This window comes from Neovison vison, chromosome 8 (genome assembly GCF_020171115.1).
Source record: "Neovison vison isolate M4711 chromosome 8, ASM_NN_V1, whole genome shotgun sequence".
NCBI lineage: Eukaryota > Metazoa > Chordata > Mammalia > Carnivora > Mustelidae > Neogale > Neogale vison.
Window position 1 is genome coordinate 70,455,359 of NC_058098.1, and position 19,236 is coordinate 70,474,594.

The 19,236-nt window shown below is 48.1% G+C and overlaps 1 protein-coding gene and 1 pseudogene across 3 annotated transcripts in view; both read right to left on the minus strand.

The window, feature by feature from the left end:
- The window catches only part of CRACDL (CRACD like), a 130,545-nt gene that overhangs the window by 80,616 nt on the left and 30,693 nt on the right, over positions 1 to 19,236 (minus strand). The window contains exon 1 of one of the 3 annotated variants that reach the window (XM_044263883.1): positions 17,480 to 17,631. The exons of the other annotated variants lie outside the window; for them this stretch is intronic. The gene's annotated coding sequence lies outside the window, so the exon portion shown is untranslated. Of the gene's footprint in view, positions 1 to 17,479; positions 17,632 to 19,236 lie in introns of those variants that run through there. 3 annotated transcript variants of the gene reach the window in all.
- The window catches only part of LOC122915423, a 63,001-nt pseudogene that overhangs the window by 14,962 nt on the left and 28,803 nt on the right, over positions 1 to 19,236 (minus strand).

Here is a 19,236-nt window from a genome sequence, read left to right on the forward strand (position 1 = left end):
AAGGGCTAGAAAACTGGACTTGTTGGGGAAGGGACAGAATGATTCCCAGCCCTCAGGGGAGCGCCAGGGAATAGTAGGGCTGATGCAGCTAAAGCACAAACTGGGGGTGGAGTGGGGAGCACATGGGTCTGTGTCCAGTGCTGCAGCCTCCACCAACAAAAGGTTTTCCTTTAAGTCACTGAAGTTCAAACAAAGCAAAACTGAGGACCGCAGCCTCTTAGGAGCAGAAACCCATGCAGCAGGGGAAGGTTAAGACTGTCCAGGCTGCATGCTACTTCAACTGGCTGGAAGGGGCAGCAACTCCATTCCTGGGCACTGCTGAACAGGGAGGGGGTAGGAGGGGTGGAAACCATGTGAGCTCATGGACTCAGTAAGAACGTGCCAAGGTCTGACTCTCCGGCCACCATGTGGTCCAAGACAGGAGCTACAGCGATCGGCCAGGTCAATGTAGTTCCAGCCCCTAGCAAGAGTGGCTGCTGCAGGGACAGACACACGACTTATTCCAGGCCAAAGAGAGAGCCAGCGCTTTTCTGGAACTGTTGAAAATAATTCTTTCCTGTTGAGTCTGGGAAGATGTGAGTCTAGAGAGGAAAGCAGCACCAAGACACGACGAGAGAACCGCAAATGCACCCGGGCACTTTCTTTAGAGTCGTCGATCCAGCTGTTCCTAAAGCCAGCTATCCATGACGTTCTAGCCACAAAGTCTGTTTTCCTGGTTTTTTAAATACCAGACAAGGCTTTGCAAGCCTTATGCACAAAAGAAACTAATTCTCTGAGCAAACAGGGGCTAGATAAACGAGGTCAAACTATCTGGACCCTCTGAAGTCACAGATAAGCTTTGTTTGGCTCCACTTATTAAGATCTGCAGGACAAGAGCGTTTGGTGCACTTTCAGGACAGCTGCACGCAGGACAGGCTGGAATGCATGATAAAGCAGGTATCGGTGAGTGAAGGAGGGTTCACTGTAGATTTGCATGGGGGCAAAGGCATAACCCCTGTGTCAGAGTTGCTGACGTACAGCTCAGAGGTGGGCAGGATAAGCAAACTCTATGCCCTGTGGCATTCCCTGCATGTGCCCATGGGGTCATGGGGGACTTGCCTCTTCCCTCTGGTGGGAAACAGCCTGGCAAAGGATGAAGGGCAAGTGCCTTAGAGTGACACAAACCCAGGTGGACGCAGGCAGCAAGATTCTTGGGCAGAAACAGCCATGAGGGGTGCTCAGGAGAGCAAGGCTTACTTTGTCCAGGGACCTTCTAAGCCCCAGGAGAAGCAGGGGGTAGAAGAACTCCCACGCCTCAGGGGTCACCTGGGGTAAGGCAGGTCCCCAAACTCCAAGGGATGACGGTGAAGGAAGCCTCAATGCCAGCCCAGAGCAACTGGCCCAGAAGAGGGAGGACAGGGGTCTTGATAGGTCAGGGCACCAAGCACCAGAAGCATTTCTCCCATCCGGATACCAAGCACCACAGGCCACCTCCCAGAACACAGGTGCTACTCCCTGGGTGCCGAGGGCTGGGAGAAACACCACACTGGCTGAGGTCAAGACTGGAGCCCATGCAACCCTGGGAGCTCAAAGCAGAAAAGAAGCGGAGCTGCAGGAAAACCATGCTGTTTATCAGGCACCTGTGCTGGCGGCCAGAGACCTGCCCCTTGGGAGCCTAGCCTGGGGCAGAAGCGACCGCACCTGGCTCCCAGGGGCCTCACACCACCTTGAGGAGATTGCGTTTGGCCGATGCTAACACAAAGTGCAACTTGCACAAAGAGCCAGAGGCTACAAAATTCTAACGCAAATAGGGGAGAGCACTTGTGGCGAGCACAGGTGATGTATGGAAGTGGTGAATCACTCTATTGTATGCCTGAAACGAATACCACACTGCATGCTAACTGGAATTTAAATAAAAACTTTAAAAAACCACAAAGAGAGACAGGGGAAAGCTGGACCTGAGTAGAACAGAAAGAGCACCAAGCTGCTGTCTGCACTGGAGTCCTGGCTGTCACTTTCCAGTCTGGCCTCAGTTTCCCACTTCTCACCAGCAGTCACATGGGCATGTGCAGGACGGAAGGAGGTGATGTAATGCATAAGAGAAGGATGGAGCTAATGGGAGGGATCATTGCTCACTGGTATTTTTGGCATCTCTCGGGATGCAGCACATGGGTGCCCACCCACACCACCTCCACAAGAGGCCTGCTCTGGCTGTCCCGTCCCTAACTCGCGGGGATGTGGAAATAGTGCCGCCCACAGGAGATGCTCTGTGGCTGGGGAGCAGCCTGCACAAGATGGGTGGGCGGGAGGGAGGGGTGGCAGACCCAGAGGGGCAGGGTCCACATGGAAACAGGGGCTGGCAGAGGGCACAAGGGGCCCTGTGGGTTAGAAGCTGGTGCCAGTCAGCAAATACCTGCTCCCTGCTGCCTGCTGGGGGCTGAGCCACGCTGAGGAGGGTGAGCAGGGATCAGCAGCAAATTCCCTGCATGGGCCAGACAACTCAGGGGCCTGCAGAGCTCTCAGAGCTAGGAGTGGGGCTCTGGGCAGACGGATAGGACATGGAAGGGGCCCCGTGGAGCCACGGACCCATCACAGGCTCATGTGCTGGCCTTCTGCAAACAAACATGCAGGGGCTGGAAGCCGGGGAAAAGGGATTAAGATGGGGCAGAGGGGTTGATCAGAAGGCCATTCTCTCCCACAATGACTGCCGGCCAGCTCGCCTGGCCATACCACCAGGACATCCATGACTCACCCGTGTCAATCAGCCCCACTTCGGTGGGGAGAGAAAAGTAAGGATAATGTTCTGGCCACCCCCTCACCACCACCTGTAGTCTCCTGAAAAATGGGAGGATGAACCTGAGAGGAGTGGCCTGACCCCGAACCCCAGAAACAAGAGACCACGGGGCTGGCTTCACCTCACAAGGAGGGGAGTGAGAGGGCACCTGGAACAAAAATGAACAAGAGTGTGGGGAGGGGGTCTGTGTCCATGTCCTTTGGACATCTGTACTACAGAACCACCAGAAGGAAGCTGGAACCCAAGAAAAGGGGCTGCACTTCACGGAGATGATTCCATCAAAGTGGTGACTGAAATCCATGACCGGACAGTGCATTCAGTGACTGAGTTCTCCGGCAGCCTCAAGAAAGGGCTCAGGGAACATGGCGTCTTGCTTCCAGACTTGGAGATCATCCCCCAGCACAGGAGGGCTGATTTAAAGGCCTCTCCTTCCACTTCATGCGAAGGAGCTGCTAACCTGTGATGTTGGTGGGAAGAACAACTGCATTTTTTTTATTATGGTAAAACACACAACAGCTGCATTTTTAATTTCTCAGCAAGAATAAAAAGCCAAAAGCCACAGTGATGCTACTGGAAGAATATTTACAGTTCAGAATAAAATAATTATTACAAAAATATGATTGACAGAGTGTGATAAGAGGTTTTTTTTAACTCAGTAAAAGCTGCATTAGGAAGAAGTGAGAATGCAGATGAAGATATGGCCATCAGAAGCTCAGAATTAGGAGGTGGGAAACACGAGTCTTCACTTGACAACTAACCATTTTTCAAGCAATGGAACTGAAGCTGAAAGGTTCTATAGTATAACTTGCCCAGGATACAGTGAATTAATGACAAAACTGAGTTATCTTAGCTAATCAAATATGATGATGCCAAGTATTCAGTGTGGTTTAAAATACTTTTATTTTTTTTAAGATTTTATTTATTTGAGAGAGCACAAGCAAGGGGAGGGGCAGAGGGAAAAGCAGGCTCCCTGCTGAGCAGGGAACCCCCTCCTCACCACCCCCATGCTAATCTTGCTTGATCCCAAGAGCCTGGGATCATGACCTGAGCTGAAGGCAAGCGCTTAACGACTGAGCCACCCAGGTGCCCCTCAAAATACTTTTAATAATAAAACCGTAAGCAGGTGATATCAATAAAAATGGTAGAATAAGGACCTCCAAAAAAATCTCTCCTCCAAAAAAGCAATGAGAAAACTGGGGAAAATGTTAGAATCAACTTTGTTACAACACTGGAAATTAACCAAAGGCTTGCAGTACTCCATAAAGCATTAATCAAGAGACATGGCTGAATCTTGGGATGAAGTGAGCTTTGTAGCATTTTAACTTGCCTTACTCTAACCCCCTGTTCTCCAGCTTTATGAAAGCCTTGAAAGCCAACAGCTTTACAATTACTCTGCAAATCAGCAGTCTAGCAGCCACTAGAGGGGGAAGAATCAAGCTGGAACTTCTTCAAATCTCCATTCCCAGAGAACTATCATTCTGCCTCTCTGGTGGTTCCCTGACAAACCCTAATCTGACCTAAGTCAGAGCTCCCTCAGTGTGAAAAGCCTCTCCCCACCACCACCCACTGAGGTATTTGTTAAAAACAATTAAAGGCAAATGTTTACATTAAATGGAAATGGGTTAAATACTTCAAATAGAATACAGAGACTGACAGGATGAATTTTTAAATGATCCAAAAATATGCTGTCTATAAGAGACACATTTTAAATTCAAAGAAACAAATAAGCTGAAAGTGAAAGGATGGAAAAAAGATACACCATGCAAAGAATAACTAAAACAGAACTGGGGTAGCTATACTAGTATCAGACAAAACAGACTCCAAGACAAAATTACTAGAGACAATGTGGAAAATTATACAATAATAGGGTCAATTCATCAAGATTTAATAATTATATACATATAAGTACCTAATAATAGAGCTCCAAAATACACAAAGCAAAACTGACAGAATTGAAGGAAGAAATAGACAATTGGGCAGTAATAGCTGGAGTCTTCAATGTCCCATTTTAGTAATTATAGAACAACTAGACATAGTATCAACAAAGAAACAGAAAACTTGAATACATGATGAAGGAACTAGATCTAACAGATCAGAACACTCACTCGGTAACAACAGCATGTACATTCTTCTCAAGGGCACACCGAACATTCTCCAAGATAGGACATTTTTTAGGTCATAAAACAAGTTTCAATATATTTTAAAAGATTAAAATTATACAAAGTATGTTCTCCAACACAAATGAATTAAAAATTAGTAACTGAATGAAATCTGGAAAATTCATAATGTCTGGAATAAGTTAAATAACATACTCTTAAACAACAATAGGTCAAAGAAAAAAAATCATGAGACTTTAGAAAATACTTTGAGATAAATTAAAACAAGAACTTACTGAATACAGCTAAAGCAGAAACTAAAATGAAATTTACAGCTATAAATGCCTATATTTAAAAAGAAGAAAGATCTCAATCAATAGCCTAATAACCTACCTTAAGAAATTTAAAAAGGGGCAAACTCAACTGAAAGCAAGAGGAAAAATAAAAACAATAAAGATGAGAGAGGAAATTGAGAAGACAAAAACAATACAGAAAATCAACAAAAGCAAAAGTTGGTTCTTTGAAAACATCAACAAAATGGACAAACCTTTAGCTAGACTGAGCAAGAAAAAAGGAAAAAGGCTCAACTTACTAAAATCAAGAATGAAGAAGGGGCCATCAGTACTGACCTTACAGAAATAAAAATGTCTATAAGGAAATACTATGAACAACTGTATGCCCACAAACTAGATAAACCAGATGAAAGGGACACAATTTGAGAAAGACACAAACTACCAAAATTAACTCAAGAAGAAATTTGGACTTGACCTATTACAACTAAGGAGACAATTGGGAACTTTGAAACCTTCCACAAAGAAAATCCCAGGCTCAGGCTTTCCTGGTGAATTCCGCCAAATGTTTAAAGAGGATTGTTAATGGATATGTACTTTCTTCTGGGAGATGATGAAAATGTTCTGGACTCTGGTGGGATCTGTGAATTATATCTCAATTACTTAGAAAGGGTTGGAAAACAAAAGTAATCTAGTACAGTTGTAACAATGTAATTCCTGGACCTTTTTTTTCTTATTTGATAAAGTTGAACATTATTTGGATCGTTGTATGTGAATCACACACCCCTATCTTTTCTTTTTTTTAATCTTAAAAGTAGGTGACTTTCTATTTCATCTCTTCCAAACCTTTCCTACACTGTGAAAGTTTTTGATAATATTGAAAGACATGAGTCAGGTGAGGAGGAAATATATACAATATCTATGAGAAACGGAACATATATTTCTGATTTACAAAGAACTCTTATAAAGCAATATGGGAAATACAAACAACTCCATTAAAAAGTGGGCAAAGAATATGTAAAAGTATTAACATGATAGGGAATAGCTGGTAAGTGTATAAAAAATGGCCAACTCCACTAACCAAATGTAACAAGACTATAAGAAATTTAAAAAAAGGTAGATACTATTCACTACTGGTAGAGTGTGAGAAATGGTCCTCCCGTATGCTCCTGTTAGGAGTTAAAAAAATGATGTACCTTTTTTCAACAGCCATTTGGCAATTTTTATCAAAATATTAAATGTAGCATAGCAATTCCACTTCTGGAAATTCATTCTATAGAAATATTCAGAAGCACATAGCGATAAATGAGTAAATATATTCCCCACAGCCAGATTTGTATTAAAATTTAGACATATTGTAAATATTCCTTCATATGGGAATGGTTAACCAAATTATTTAGAATACTAAGGAGTGGTTAAAAGAAATGAAGTAGATTTATTTACTGACAGGGAAGTATTTATAAAATATACTGTGAAGTTTAAATAAGGATCTATAGGAAAATATGCAAACAGTATTTCATTTTTACAAAAAATGTGAACCCCAATATATGTGTGTGTGTATGTGTGTGTGTAAAAATAACCAGTTATAGACCAAGCTGGACGCCTCAGAGTAAAAGCAGAAACCTACAGCGTCCTTCCTCACACTCTTACTAAACTCACTCTGCAGACCTGTTCCTGCCACCTCCACACATCTCAGCCAGAGCTTTTCCAGGCTTTCTGAAATAGATGAATAGACCATCTATTTTTGGCACCAAGCACTTCCAGTTCCAGTCGACTGGAAGGCAGAGTCCCTTCCACAAGAGAATGTCTTTACTCCCTGGCTAACAGGCCCAGAGGCTCATGGGGGAAAATGTGGGCACCTCCTTGCCTGGCCCACCACCTGACTTGGACTTGGACAAAGGGTCCCGAAGGCAGGCCCAGTCCAGAGCCAGGGTCCTCCAGGTGGTCTGAAATCCCCCTCTCTAACCCTATTTCCACCTTTCTCCAGCATTATTGCCCCTGATCTGGGCCCACCTCCCCTCTGCTGGCTCCCAAACTGTCCAGGAATCCCTTTGGCCAAGTCCCTCTTGGGAAGCCCTTACCATGGCCACCCCTGGCAGGACTGCCATCAGTCCAGAGACTTTCCCAAGAGCTTTCCACAACCTCTGGGCACAAAGTAACAGGAAGGCACCTTCTTCTTCCAATGGGAAGGTTCAGGGAAGGAAATGGGCTCACTTGATAATGTCTCCAAAGAAATTATCTCCCCCAAGATTCTAGGTCTTCAGCAGGCTGGAGACAAGTGGGGCCAATGTGCCCCACCACTTCACCATACTGTGGAAATAATAAGGGCTGTGTGGTACCACACAAATGTCCTCAGTCAAGAATGAAGAAGGAAATGCTGCTTCACATTCTGTTGTCAAAGTACAGAAAAAAATCGAAAAGATACACAATGGCTTATCTCTGGAAAAGGCATTGTAGTTTTTTACTCTATATGCTTCTGTAGTGTTTGATTTTATTTTTAATTACTCATGTAATTAAAAGATGATTAAAGACCCCCCCCCGAGTCTATTTTCTGACCTTCTCAGCCTAAGCACACTGTCTTTTGCTGACAACACCCATGCCATCAGCAGGAGCCTGGTCGAGGGTCTGAATCCTCATATCCATCTGAATCCCCCTGAGCTCTTAGAGAGTCACTGAGGCACCATCCCCAGAGATTTCAATGTCATTGGTGAGGAAGAGGTTTGGGCATGAGGATGGATTAGGAACTCCTCAGGGGATTCTCATGTGCAGCCAGGGTTAAGAAGTAACAGGCTTGCTCCTTTCAACAGGGCCCAAACACTCCTAGCCATCCCTGTACCCACCTCATGCTCCCCTACCTGGGTCAGTACCACCTCTTCCTCACCCAGGGGAGCTAGAGAGACAATGCAGAGGTAGAAGTAGCATTTGGTGAGATGAATCTACGGGAGCCCACAGCCAGGCATGGGAGGGTTGATATTAAGCCCCAGTGTCACTCACTTTCCACCGAATGCTATGGCCAGTCCACTGGAAAGGAGACCCTTTTAGTGGGACCTCAGAACCTTCAAGAGTCAGGATCTGTTAAAGCATTCCCATTTTTCTTCAGCTTTCTTCACTTATTCTGGATCATCAGCTGCCAATGTTTCATTTACATCATGTAATCCTTGTATGGGTTTTTTGGTGTTTTTGTTTTGTTTTTCTTTTTTCTGTGTCTGGAAGGTCTCTTTGATTACCCCTCCCCGCTCCCGCCCCCCAAATGGCATGTAAAGGTGAATTTTTGAGCTTCTGCAGACACAAAAATGTCTTTACTGGTCCTTGCACCTGATTAACAGTTTAGCAGAGACAGTTTAGTGTGTTAGGCTGGAGACCATCTCCCCTAGACTTTGGCAGATGTCATGCCACTGTGGCTCCCAGGGGTGCTGATCAGAACTCTGCGCCCAGTCTGAGTCTACTCTTGTTGGCAACCCACTTGTTCTCTCCAGAAGTTTTAACACTATTTCTTCACCCTTACAATCTTGAAGTTTTTCTGGAATGTATTTCCCTCAGGCCTCTCCTTTGAATGGGAGGCAAGTTGTGGCTCTGGCTGGGTCAGTGGGACTCTCTCACAACTGCCAAAAAGAAAACAGCTTCAGTTCTCAGTGGAAAGGGTATGATGTCTTTTACTCCTGGACAGCACCATCTTTCCCTTTTTTATTCTCCTCAAGGTCTGAGGTCACCTCAGGGGGTGCAGTAATTCTTTCTCAGACCCTAACACCACCACCAGGACATGCCCAGTCTCTTTGGCAATCTGAAGAGAAAGCTGTCAGGGTTCTGTCTTGGGGCAAGCTCTGCCCTGGGCTACTCAGCAGTCCTCTTGGCGGAGGGCTCTTTTTTTTTTAAGATTTATTTGAGAGACAGCACTAGAGAGAGAGAGCAAGCATAAGTTGGGGGGAGGACAAAGAAGAGGGAAAAATAGGCTCCCCACTGAACAGGGAGCCTGCTGTGCGGTTTGATCCATGACCTTAGCTGAAGGGAGACGCTTAATTGAGCCACAACGTGCCCTAGTAGAGGACTCTTCTAATTCTGTTTAACTGACTGGTGCTTGGGGCATCTCCAGGGCTCCCATGAAAGACTCATGTCTAGGGTGTTGGGCTGTAGTGACTTCTGCTCTGGTTTCCTTGTCATTCCAATCTGCTTTTACCTTCTAGAGATTCCTCTGCATTCCCAGTTTGCTGAGGCTACTAGGACATCACTTCTTTTGGCCTCACACTGTTTATCCTTTCATTGAGACCAGGGAGGGAAGAAAGTGGATGTGCCTAGTCTACCATCCCAAACCTGTAACTCTCAGGAACAGTAAGTTTACTAAATCAAACTTTTTTAAAGATTTTTTTTTATTTATTTGACAGACAGAGATCACAAGTAGGCAGAGAGGCAGGCAGAGAGAGAGAGAGAGATGAGGAAGCAGGCTCCCTGCTGAGCAGAGAGCCCGATTCGGGGCTCGACCCCAGGACCCTGGGATCATGACCTGAGCCGAAGGCAGAGGCTTAACCCACGGAGCCACCCAGGGGCCCCTTAAATCAAACTTCTGAAGAGAATCACAGTGACCACACCTCATCTGAACTGCTCATTGGAGAGGTGAGGAAACAGAGACCCAGAGATGTGTCCCATCAGGGAAGCCAGGACAAATTAAGGGTCCTGCCGTACAGGCAATGCTCGTAAGCCAAGACCAAGGGACCTCCCAGTTCCTGGAGGTCTGTTTGTAATCAGGAAGTCAGACGAGGCTTTAAACAAGGACACATATATGCCCCCGGCCCTGGCAGAACACTGAAGCTAGCAGAACTTCTCAGCTCTCTGTGACAATCTTGATGGCTGTGAGAGCAAAGCAAAACTTTCCGAAAGGGATGCTAAGACCAAGAAGGCAGGCAGGCTCAGCCCAGCACTGGACCCAACTTCAGGGATGGCTGATCCAGGTCTATGCACAAAGCACACCCTCTTCCCTGCCCCAGAGTCCAGTAGTTCAGATGGTCTGAGCAGCGGCTCACCCCACCTAGCACCCTACAATCACCTGGGTCATGGGCTGGAGCACGGGAGCCAGAGACTCAACCTCAGAGCTTCTAGAAATCCCCTACAAACAGAGCTGGACACAGGCATTTCTGACAACAGCTCCCGGGAAGACCACAAGATAGAGACTGCTTTCGGAACCCCTCCTGGGTTCTAATCAGAAGTACATGTGCTCAAACTTTGATTGAAGACACTGTTTCCCAAGCAGAAAGCCATCTTTTAAGGTGTAGGAGAAGTACACAGGAGCAGGAAGAGGGAAGAAGGGAGAGGAAGCCCTTGTCCTACCACATCTCTATGGACATTTGGCTGAGGACCACTCTGCGGGAGGGGGATAGCTCACCAGAGGCTGATTTGGGAAGTGTTTCCAGGTTGATGAGGGCAGAGAAGCAACAGCACAAGCGTGCCATGTAACACAGTGCGAAGGAGAGAGAGGTGCAGGGTCCAGGGGCCACATAACAAATTTCCCCTGTGATGTGACAATAAAACCCCTGAAGCTACCCACAGAGGGCGAGGGGCTGGCCCTCGTGGTTCATTGCAGGTGAGTGTTTGTGTGTGTGGGGGGGGTGTCAGTCCACAGTGAGAGGCAGACACAACAGGCAGAGAGTTGTAGGAAAAGCAGCTCTGGGAAGCGTCCTTAGCAGCCTCAACCCCAGATACCACTTTAGCCCCCAGGCTCTCCTGCGGGGACCCTGGAGTCCATGTCACATGGATTAAGAGTTATTCTCTCTCCCACCAGACCATAAACAATTCCGAAGGCAGGCACTGGCTCCTTGAAGTCATTAGATTCCTGCTGGCCTATTGGTTTTAGGGTTTTGCAGATGACTGTCCATCACTGTAGAATTTTTCCTCAGCACCTTCTAGCTCTAAGCACAAGGCCAGGCACCTGGGACACAAGAGTGACAACACAGGGAGGACCCAAAGATTCGGGAACAATTATGATACAGTATGGCAGATGCTAGGATAGAGAAACAGGCAACTCTGATGCCGGGAAGGAGGGCTGCTCAGCACAAGAAAGAGAGACCTAGCCTGAGGATAGGGAAAAGAATAGAAAATCTGTCAGACAAATACTAAGTGAACAAAACCTGTTCAAGCCACTCTAAGAAGTGTGAGCACTGGACTGGGGGAGGGTAAAGACATTGAGCTAGAGAAATAAGCAGGAGAAAGCTAGATGATTCTAGAATATTAAGCAATGTAAGGTGTTTGGGCTCTATATTGACAAGATTTTCAGCAGGAGAACAATATCTGAGTGTCAGAAAAATCCTCTTGGCTGAAGGGTTGAGTCAGGGGCGTGAGGGGATGAGGGTGGCAGCACAGGATGGAGAGGAATGGGTCGATCTGAGGGCTGTTTGGGAAACAGAATATATAAGACATGGAGTGTAAAATAGGGCTGGTCAAGAATAACAGGGAACAACTCTGGGTTTCAAAATCAGACGTGGGTGGGTGGCGGATCCCTCGCTCAGACAGGGGCTTCAACAGTGCTGGACAGAGATAAACGAAGATGCATGTTTTCAGAGAAGAAAGAAATTAACAACCGACGGAGTAAATGTTCTAAATCTATCAATTTCATAGGAGCACATTCCTGTAAACATTCATAGGAACACTTACAAAAGGACATGCTGGGAGTGGCCAAGAAGTTCCCTTAAACTTGCACCCCACGTCCATCTGGAGGGGCAAGTCTGGAGCAGAGGGGTGAATGCCACAATCTTTTATACAACAGAGAAACCCAGATCACAACCCTGGATACATCCCAACAATGGTCTGCCGAATGGCACTGGCAACCTTGACCTGAGCCAGGGGTTGGATGCCTTTCTAAAGTTCTCGGCACAGAGGTGGTTACTTCTGGGAGAGGCGTGGGGCTCGAACCTGCTGTCCGTGACCATACAATTCAGGCACTGATCGCCCTTCTGGCACTATTTTATTTGTCAGTGATCACACAGGCCGTCTGACTTGTCCGTGGCACACAGTTCCAGGAATCCCGATGCATGTATAGATTCACAAAGCCGGGACACAAAACAGTTCCATCACCACCACCCCCCAAACTCCCCCAGCCTGCTCCTTTGCACTCACACGCTCTCCCTCCCCCGCTCCCTGGCAATACCGATCTGTTCTCTACCACTGCAGTCCTGCCTTTTCGAGAATGTCACAAAAATGGAATCGTACAGTGTGTAACGTTTTGAGACTGGCTTCTTTCACTAGGCATGATGCTTTCGAGATCCGTCCAAGCCAATGCAGAAATCAAGAGCTGTTCCTTTCACCCTTCTGGAATTAAATGCAAAAGAACCAACAGCATTGCAAATCTGTATTTGCTTTGCTCCTTTCATCACCTACATTGTCTCCTTCATGGATGCCAGAGAAATTGTCTCTCTGCCACAGGTGCCCCGAGAGAAGCAAACCAGATCCCTAGTAACGAGTACACAGAAAATCAGTGACTTCTGTTAAATTAGTAAAACACAAACACCCTGCGGGTTCTATTAGGTATAACTTTTTTTGATCATTTTTAACTCCTAAACTTAAGGATGCTTCATGTAACCCAATGAAAAGAAAAATTAGCTTTTATTTTAATTCCTTACAAACCTAACTTGGGAGACACAGTTAAGTCTTATTTACAGGTTTTCCTACCCATTCTTACAGTATCAGAGAGGAGAAGGAGCACAGGGCACTCATGTATTCAGCAACTGACAGCAGTCTGAGCTACAAGGCAACTCTGGAGGGCATGGTCATCAGGCCATTTCTTCCGCAGACGTTACTGAGTGCCTGCATATGCACAGCACAGTGCTGGGAACAGAGAGGTGGTGCGTCCCTCAAGAGACAGGGCTCCCGATGGTCCCCAAACCCTGAGCCCACTGTGAGGTTTCCTGCAGCCAGTGGACTTCCCTCACTGCAACTTGCTTAGGTCCAATTTAAATGATGGTGCTGGGCGCCTGGGTGACTCAGCTGGTTAAGCTTCTGCCTTTGGCTCAGGTCATGATCCCAGGGTCCTGGGTTCAAGTCCCCCATCGTGCTCTTTGCACAGCAGGGAGCCTGCTTCTCCCTCTGCCTGTCTGCCCCTCCCCCTGCTTGTGTGCGTGTGCTTTCTCTCTGACAAATACATAAAAGCTTTTAAAATAAATAAATAAATAAATAAATAAATAAATCACAGTGCTCCTCACACCATCAGTAAGGTGGGTCACAGGGCCCCAAAGCTTGCTGAACAATGGGGGAAGCTAATATGGGATTTATAGTTTATCATATATAATCCCCACATAGCGACCTCACACCTAACAGTGAAGAATTGACTGCATTACGGTTTAAGTACTCTAAAGAGCAAGCTACAAAGATTGTGGGATAGGCTGAAGGGAAATCCTCTACGGGTCACTTGCCTGGAAAGTGGAGTGTTACTGCTGGCTATCTTGGGGAGTTTTACTGTGTTTTTTCACACAAAAAAGAAAAAAGTCAATAATTAATCCTCATTAAAAGGGCCATGTGCAAGTCAACTTGGTAGGCAATATGGGGGTCTTGAAGAGATTGGAGAATTGAGTCCTTACTCCCCTAAGATTATGGGGGAAAGAAGATGGGCCTACAGGAAAAATACCAAAGCCTGGCATCACGTGCTGAGCACCAATGCAACGCCATGAAGCTTACAAGAATGGCCAGTCAGCTCCTCCAGGATCTCCACCAGGCAGGGCACAGCTGGAGTCCTCGTCCCCAGCCACTATGAGCATTCTCTGGGTCCAGGGCACATGCCCCTGGCTCAAAGGGGCTTGTTGCCACCGAGAGTCTGACCTCCTAGGGCCAGACACAGCACCTGCCTGTGGCTCCCGCGCTGTCCAGAGCTCAGCAGCACCCTCCAGACACTTTCTTGCTGCCTCTGCCACCCCAGTAGCACAGCATGGAGCCTCCACGGATGTGCAGAAGGGAGGCCCTGTATCCCATCACTGCGAACCATAACCCGTGATGGCCAAAGGCTACAGAAATGTCGCTGTGCTCAGACAGCACGAGGGCAGACCCTTTTCCTTCACAGGATAGCAAAAGTCTAGGTCACACACCTTTTTCCCCCCTTCTTTTTCTTAAATAGAAGAATGCACTAATTTCTCCCAGAAAGGGTACTTCTTTCCAACAGAAGGAAGACAGAGGAGTCACAATCCAGGCCTGCACACCCCAAACATACCCTCTGCCTCATGGAACCTAAGAGGGACTGTGAGGACAGAAGGAGTGACCTGTGCTGCAGGCAGGGTGGTGGCAGAGGACGTGGAATGCGCCTGCTGCCCTGCGAGCCAGGTCCTCCAGCCCAGGCTCCACTTCCAGCAAGATTCCCACGGCCCGTCTGTCCACTGACCAGAGATGGCCCTTGGGCCCGGCACCGGCCACTTGGTAACGTGAAGAGGTAAGACGAGGTCTCTTAACCTCAAGGTGTTGATCCTTTCTCTGTTTCGTACGCGCCCCAGGATGACAAAAATTACCAAACGTGAGTCCAATACAACCTTGTAGGTTCTGTGGGGAGGACAGATATAAAAAGTGCAACGAGGCCCCGGGATAAAGGAAAAACGTCCTGAAGGCAGTCTGGGAGCAGGTGCTAGGTGGACGGGCGAGCACGGAGGTGGCTCGAGGTCTGGAGCCGCGGGGAGGGCCTCTGACACGGACAACAGCCACACTCCAAAGAACACGTAAGGCCATGTCCAGGTGAAGAAGCAGGGGTGAGGGTTGCGGTAGCCCCAGGGGAGCGCCCGAGAGCAAAGGGCAAGATGTGGTTGGCAGATAGACTGGCCCCATCAGACAGGAGAAAAAATGGCTCAGGAGGACGCGAAAGAATAAAGGCTGGAAAGCGGATGCGGCCCAATGACAGAGCTCTGGAGACTGGGTCCCCGGCTGTGTGTTTGGGAAATCCTGGCCCAACAGGAAAGCGAGGGCTGGACAGGTGGCTCGGTGTGTGGCACGTCCTGGTCTCCCCTGTGGCCCCAGCCAGGCCACAAAACCCACGAGGCAACAACTCTTCCAGGTGTCACAGGGAGGCAGGGCCCAAAAAGAGCAGAGGTGGGACTCAGGGCCTGGCTGTCAACCGTGCCCCTGGGGAGCCATGGGATGGTGGGCTGTTTTATAAACCACAGAGGAGGGCAACCATGCGTACTCGTCCCATCCTGACTGGCGCCCGGAAAATGACTCAAGGGCCCCAGCCCAAGCAAGGAGGGATCCGCGCCTCCTCCCAAAGCCTCGCTGGGCAGAGCTCATCAGCCACAGGAAACAATCAGGGATGGTTTCAGTTCCCCTCTGGTGGTGGCTGCCAAGACGGAGCCCTGTCTCAGAAGGAGCCTGGCATCCAGCTCCACGTTCTGTGACCGGAGCAATGGCTAGGGGAAGGAAGAAGAACCACAGGAAGAAGATCCGGGCCCTCTCCTTGCTTAGGAAAGGAAGTGGTTCAACAAGGAAAGGGGATGGGTGGGCAGTGGGCCCAGGGCTTAGAGCTTTAAAAACACAGGGTTTTACAGGCTCTGGGTTTCGATCTTGGCTCTGCCACTTAGAGAAAGGTGGCCTCTCCTTGCTTTCTCATCTGTGAAATGGGACCATGCCTCCTGGCAGGGTTGCTGAGAATTCAGTGAAGATGTGTTGGCTTAGGGCCAACACATGTCTTAGGATAGGCTCAATAAAAAGGAACCCTTTCGACCATCAGGAAGCCTTGGAGCCCCTGCAGCAGCGGGAAAGTTGCCAGCATTGCACAAACAGTTTTCTGGCTCTGGTTCCCACGTGGCAGAGACAGCAGTCTCCCCAGAAAGGGTCTGCCCATCCCTGGTACACAGGGCATCTACGAAAGCATCATCCCAGGGCTCCCTTTCTCCAGAGAGTTCAGGGGGATGGAGTGGACATCCCACGTGCCCTGGGGGTCCTGACACAGAACAGCACCAGCACCTCAGCCAGGGGGCTGCAGGCTGATGTCACATCCACTGAACACCCAGGCCACTGTGCTTCCCCGTGTGTGACACACCACACACCAGAGCACAGGGCCCACGCTGCACAAGGAATCCTTCCATCTTTCCTTAAAGTCCTGAATCACAAAAATGACACAGTCTACAGAAATTCTAGACTCAGGGGTGAGATCTCTACTAGAGTCCAGGATGGGCAAAACTGGTGCGCCTCGTCTGGGCATGTGTCACCGGCAAGTGGAGTCCAGTGTCAGCAAGTGTGAATGACAGTTGGCTGAGAACATGTTGTGCTCAGCAGCCCCAGGCAGAATCAAATACAGCCTTTCCTCACAAGGAGCCCAAGAACGAGCTGAAGTAGTAAGACACGAACAGCAGAGAAGCCCAGGAACAGATCCCAGCAGAACGTTTCATGACTGGACAGCAAGACAGAACGTTATGGGCGTCTGCAAACAGAAGGAGCCGTTTGGAGGCTCACCAACCCTAAAACGTGACTTGGAAACACAGGCAAAGGAGATTTAGATGTCAGCCCCCATGGAATCACTGAAAGGGGTCGGGACAGATGTAGTCACAGACATGGGAGCAGGCTTGCCTCTCTGAGTGTCATCAGAGGTATGGTGAGGGGGTCCCTGGAAGCCTTCACCCATGCTCTGGCCTGCAAGGCCCCAGTGAGGCCCCCTCTCCCACAGCCAGAAAAAAGCCCCTCTCTTTGCCTAAGACTATGAACAGCTCTCACTGGAGACTCTGTGCACAGCGTACCTCCGCTGTATTGAGTGTGCTCACCGAGCGTTGCGGGTCCCAGGAATGTGTCCTCAGAGTGGCAGGCACAGGGGCGCTGCTCTTCAGCACAGACACAGGTTCTCTCCTAAATTTGCCAACCAGGCTGTCAGCTTTCAGAGCAGTTCTGACTGAGCTTGGTGAGGGGCAGATCCCTGGTCATGGCCACGGCCCGATCACTCCTCAAGTTGGAGGGAAAGTTTAGTAGGACCTAGGGTCCTGCTCTAGATAGGGGTCTCCCCACTGGGCGGAAACACCCTGAGAAGGCCAACTCTAGGGACTTGCCATGGCCTGCCTCCATAAACTCTGCAACCCTGTATCATCTGTTGACCTATGGGTTCAGTATTTCTGGGCAACTGTCACCTCTTCATTCAGAGGACACATGCTGATCTACATGTCATCTCTCGAAGACAAGCCAAGAAGCCCCAGGTTTATCAGACCTATTAAGGAAAATTTACTAACTGTCCCAGTACCCACAACCAGCTTTACCTGTGTCTCTTCTGGGGAGCTCAGCGTCCTAAAATGACAAAACCCTTCCCGCTGGGGGGCACCTCTGCGGGGGCCCATGCTGGCACCCTCACCTGCCTCAGGTACACAGGGGAGGGGGGCCATACTCACAGACCAGGCGCTCGCTCCCATCTGCTACGTGGTGGGCTCAGCCTCCCTCCCTTTGGAAACCTAATCTCCAGGACAGCACAGAGGCAGGCAAGAGCTCCCTGAGGCTTCCTGCAAACCAGCAGAGCCAGCACCCTGAATCCAAACAGCCTGAAGCAGAAGCAGCTCACTCCCACCCATTTCACTGAACTGTGCACATTAACACAAGGACAGGCCTGCCAGCGAGCACCTGGCAACAACTAGGCAGAGGGACTGGCTTTCCTCAAAGCCCCACGTGCCCGCCTCTGGGACACATGACCTTCCAGAATTCCCTGATTTGAAAATGCACTGTATTTTCCCCCTCCTGACCAAAAATCTCGCCCAAGAAAAAAATAATGGAGTCTTCTTACGATTTCTCAGTGAACTATAAGAGAGGACGTCATGCTTCACTGTGTCATATGATTCCGCCTGTGGGAAGAAGCCATATCTCAGTGGGCACTGGGACCCAGGAGGAGATTTAAACTACTACAGACACTTAAATCAAGGAATAGATTTTTTTTTCTTCCTAAAGCAACAATATAGCAATGACAAAAACGCATTTGGGCTTTGATTATATCCAAACTCTGAGAGTGAGCTAAGCCTTCTTAACATGCCTCATCTGACAACTGCTCTGCAAGTTTATCCTAGTAGTAATTTTTATTTGACATATCACTACATCATGAGTGCAAATCCATTCTTTTCAGCATTATACACATACACACACAAACACACACACAGGTATGTGGTCTTGCACTCAGAAATGGTACTGCTGGGGTGCCTCGGTGGCTTAGCTGGTTAAGCATCTTCCTTTGGCTCAGTCATAATCCCAGGGTCCTAGGATTGAGCCCTGCATTGGACTCGTTGTTCAGCAGGGAGCCTGCTTCTCTGCCTGCCACTCCTCATGCTTGTGTGCACACTGCCTCTGTCAAATAAATAAAATCTTTAAAAAAAAAAAAAAAAAGGAAAAGAAAGGAAAGAAATGCTGCTGCAGTCAGAAGTGTTGTTTTTGTGGCCCTCAGTCAGGGTGGCACTCTCCGGTCTGGCCTCACACCCAGAGTGACATCTGCAAAGCACGACCCACAGGCTCATCTAAGAGAGCCCCAGCCAGGCTCATCAGGGCTGTGGGCAATACTCGGAGCTCCCATTAGCTCCACACAGACCAGAGCCTCAGATTGGTGAGGACAAGGTAAAGTGATCCCAACAGAGGTTTTTTTTTTTTTTTTTTTTCCAACAGAGTTTTAAAAAGTGAGAAGATATGGCCCATATATGTAATGGAGTATTACGCCTCCATCAGAAAGGATGAATATCCAAATTTTGTATCAACGTGGATGGGACCGGAGGAGATTATGCTGAGTGAAATTAGTCAACAAAGAGTCAGTTATCATATGGTTTCACTTACTTGTGGAGCACAAGGAATAACACGGAGGACACTGGGAGAAGGAGAGGAGAAGTGAGTTGGGGGAAATCAGAGGGGGAGTCTCAGAAATCAAGAGACTGTGAACACTGAGAAACAAACCGAGGGCTTTGGAGGGGAGGAGGGTGAGGGGTTGGGTGAGTTTGGTGGTGGGGATTAAAAAGGGCAAGTATTGCATGGAGCACTGGGTGTGGTGTATAAACAATGAATCTTGGGATACTGAAAAAATAAAATTAAACTAAAAAAATAACATATACAATCAAAAAAAGTATGAGAGATCACTGAGGAAAGTCGACACCGAATATACAGGTAGGCATCAAAGTACCCA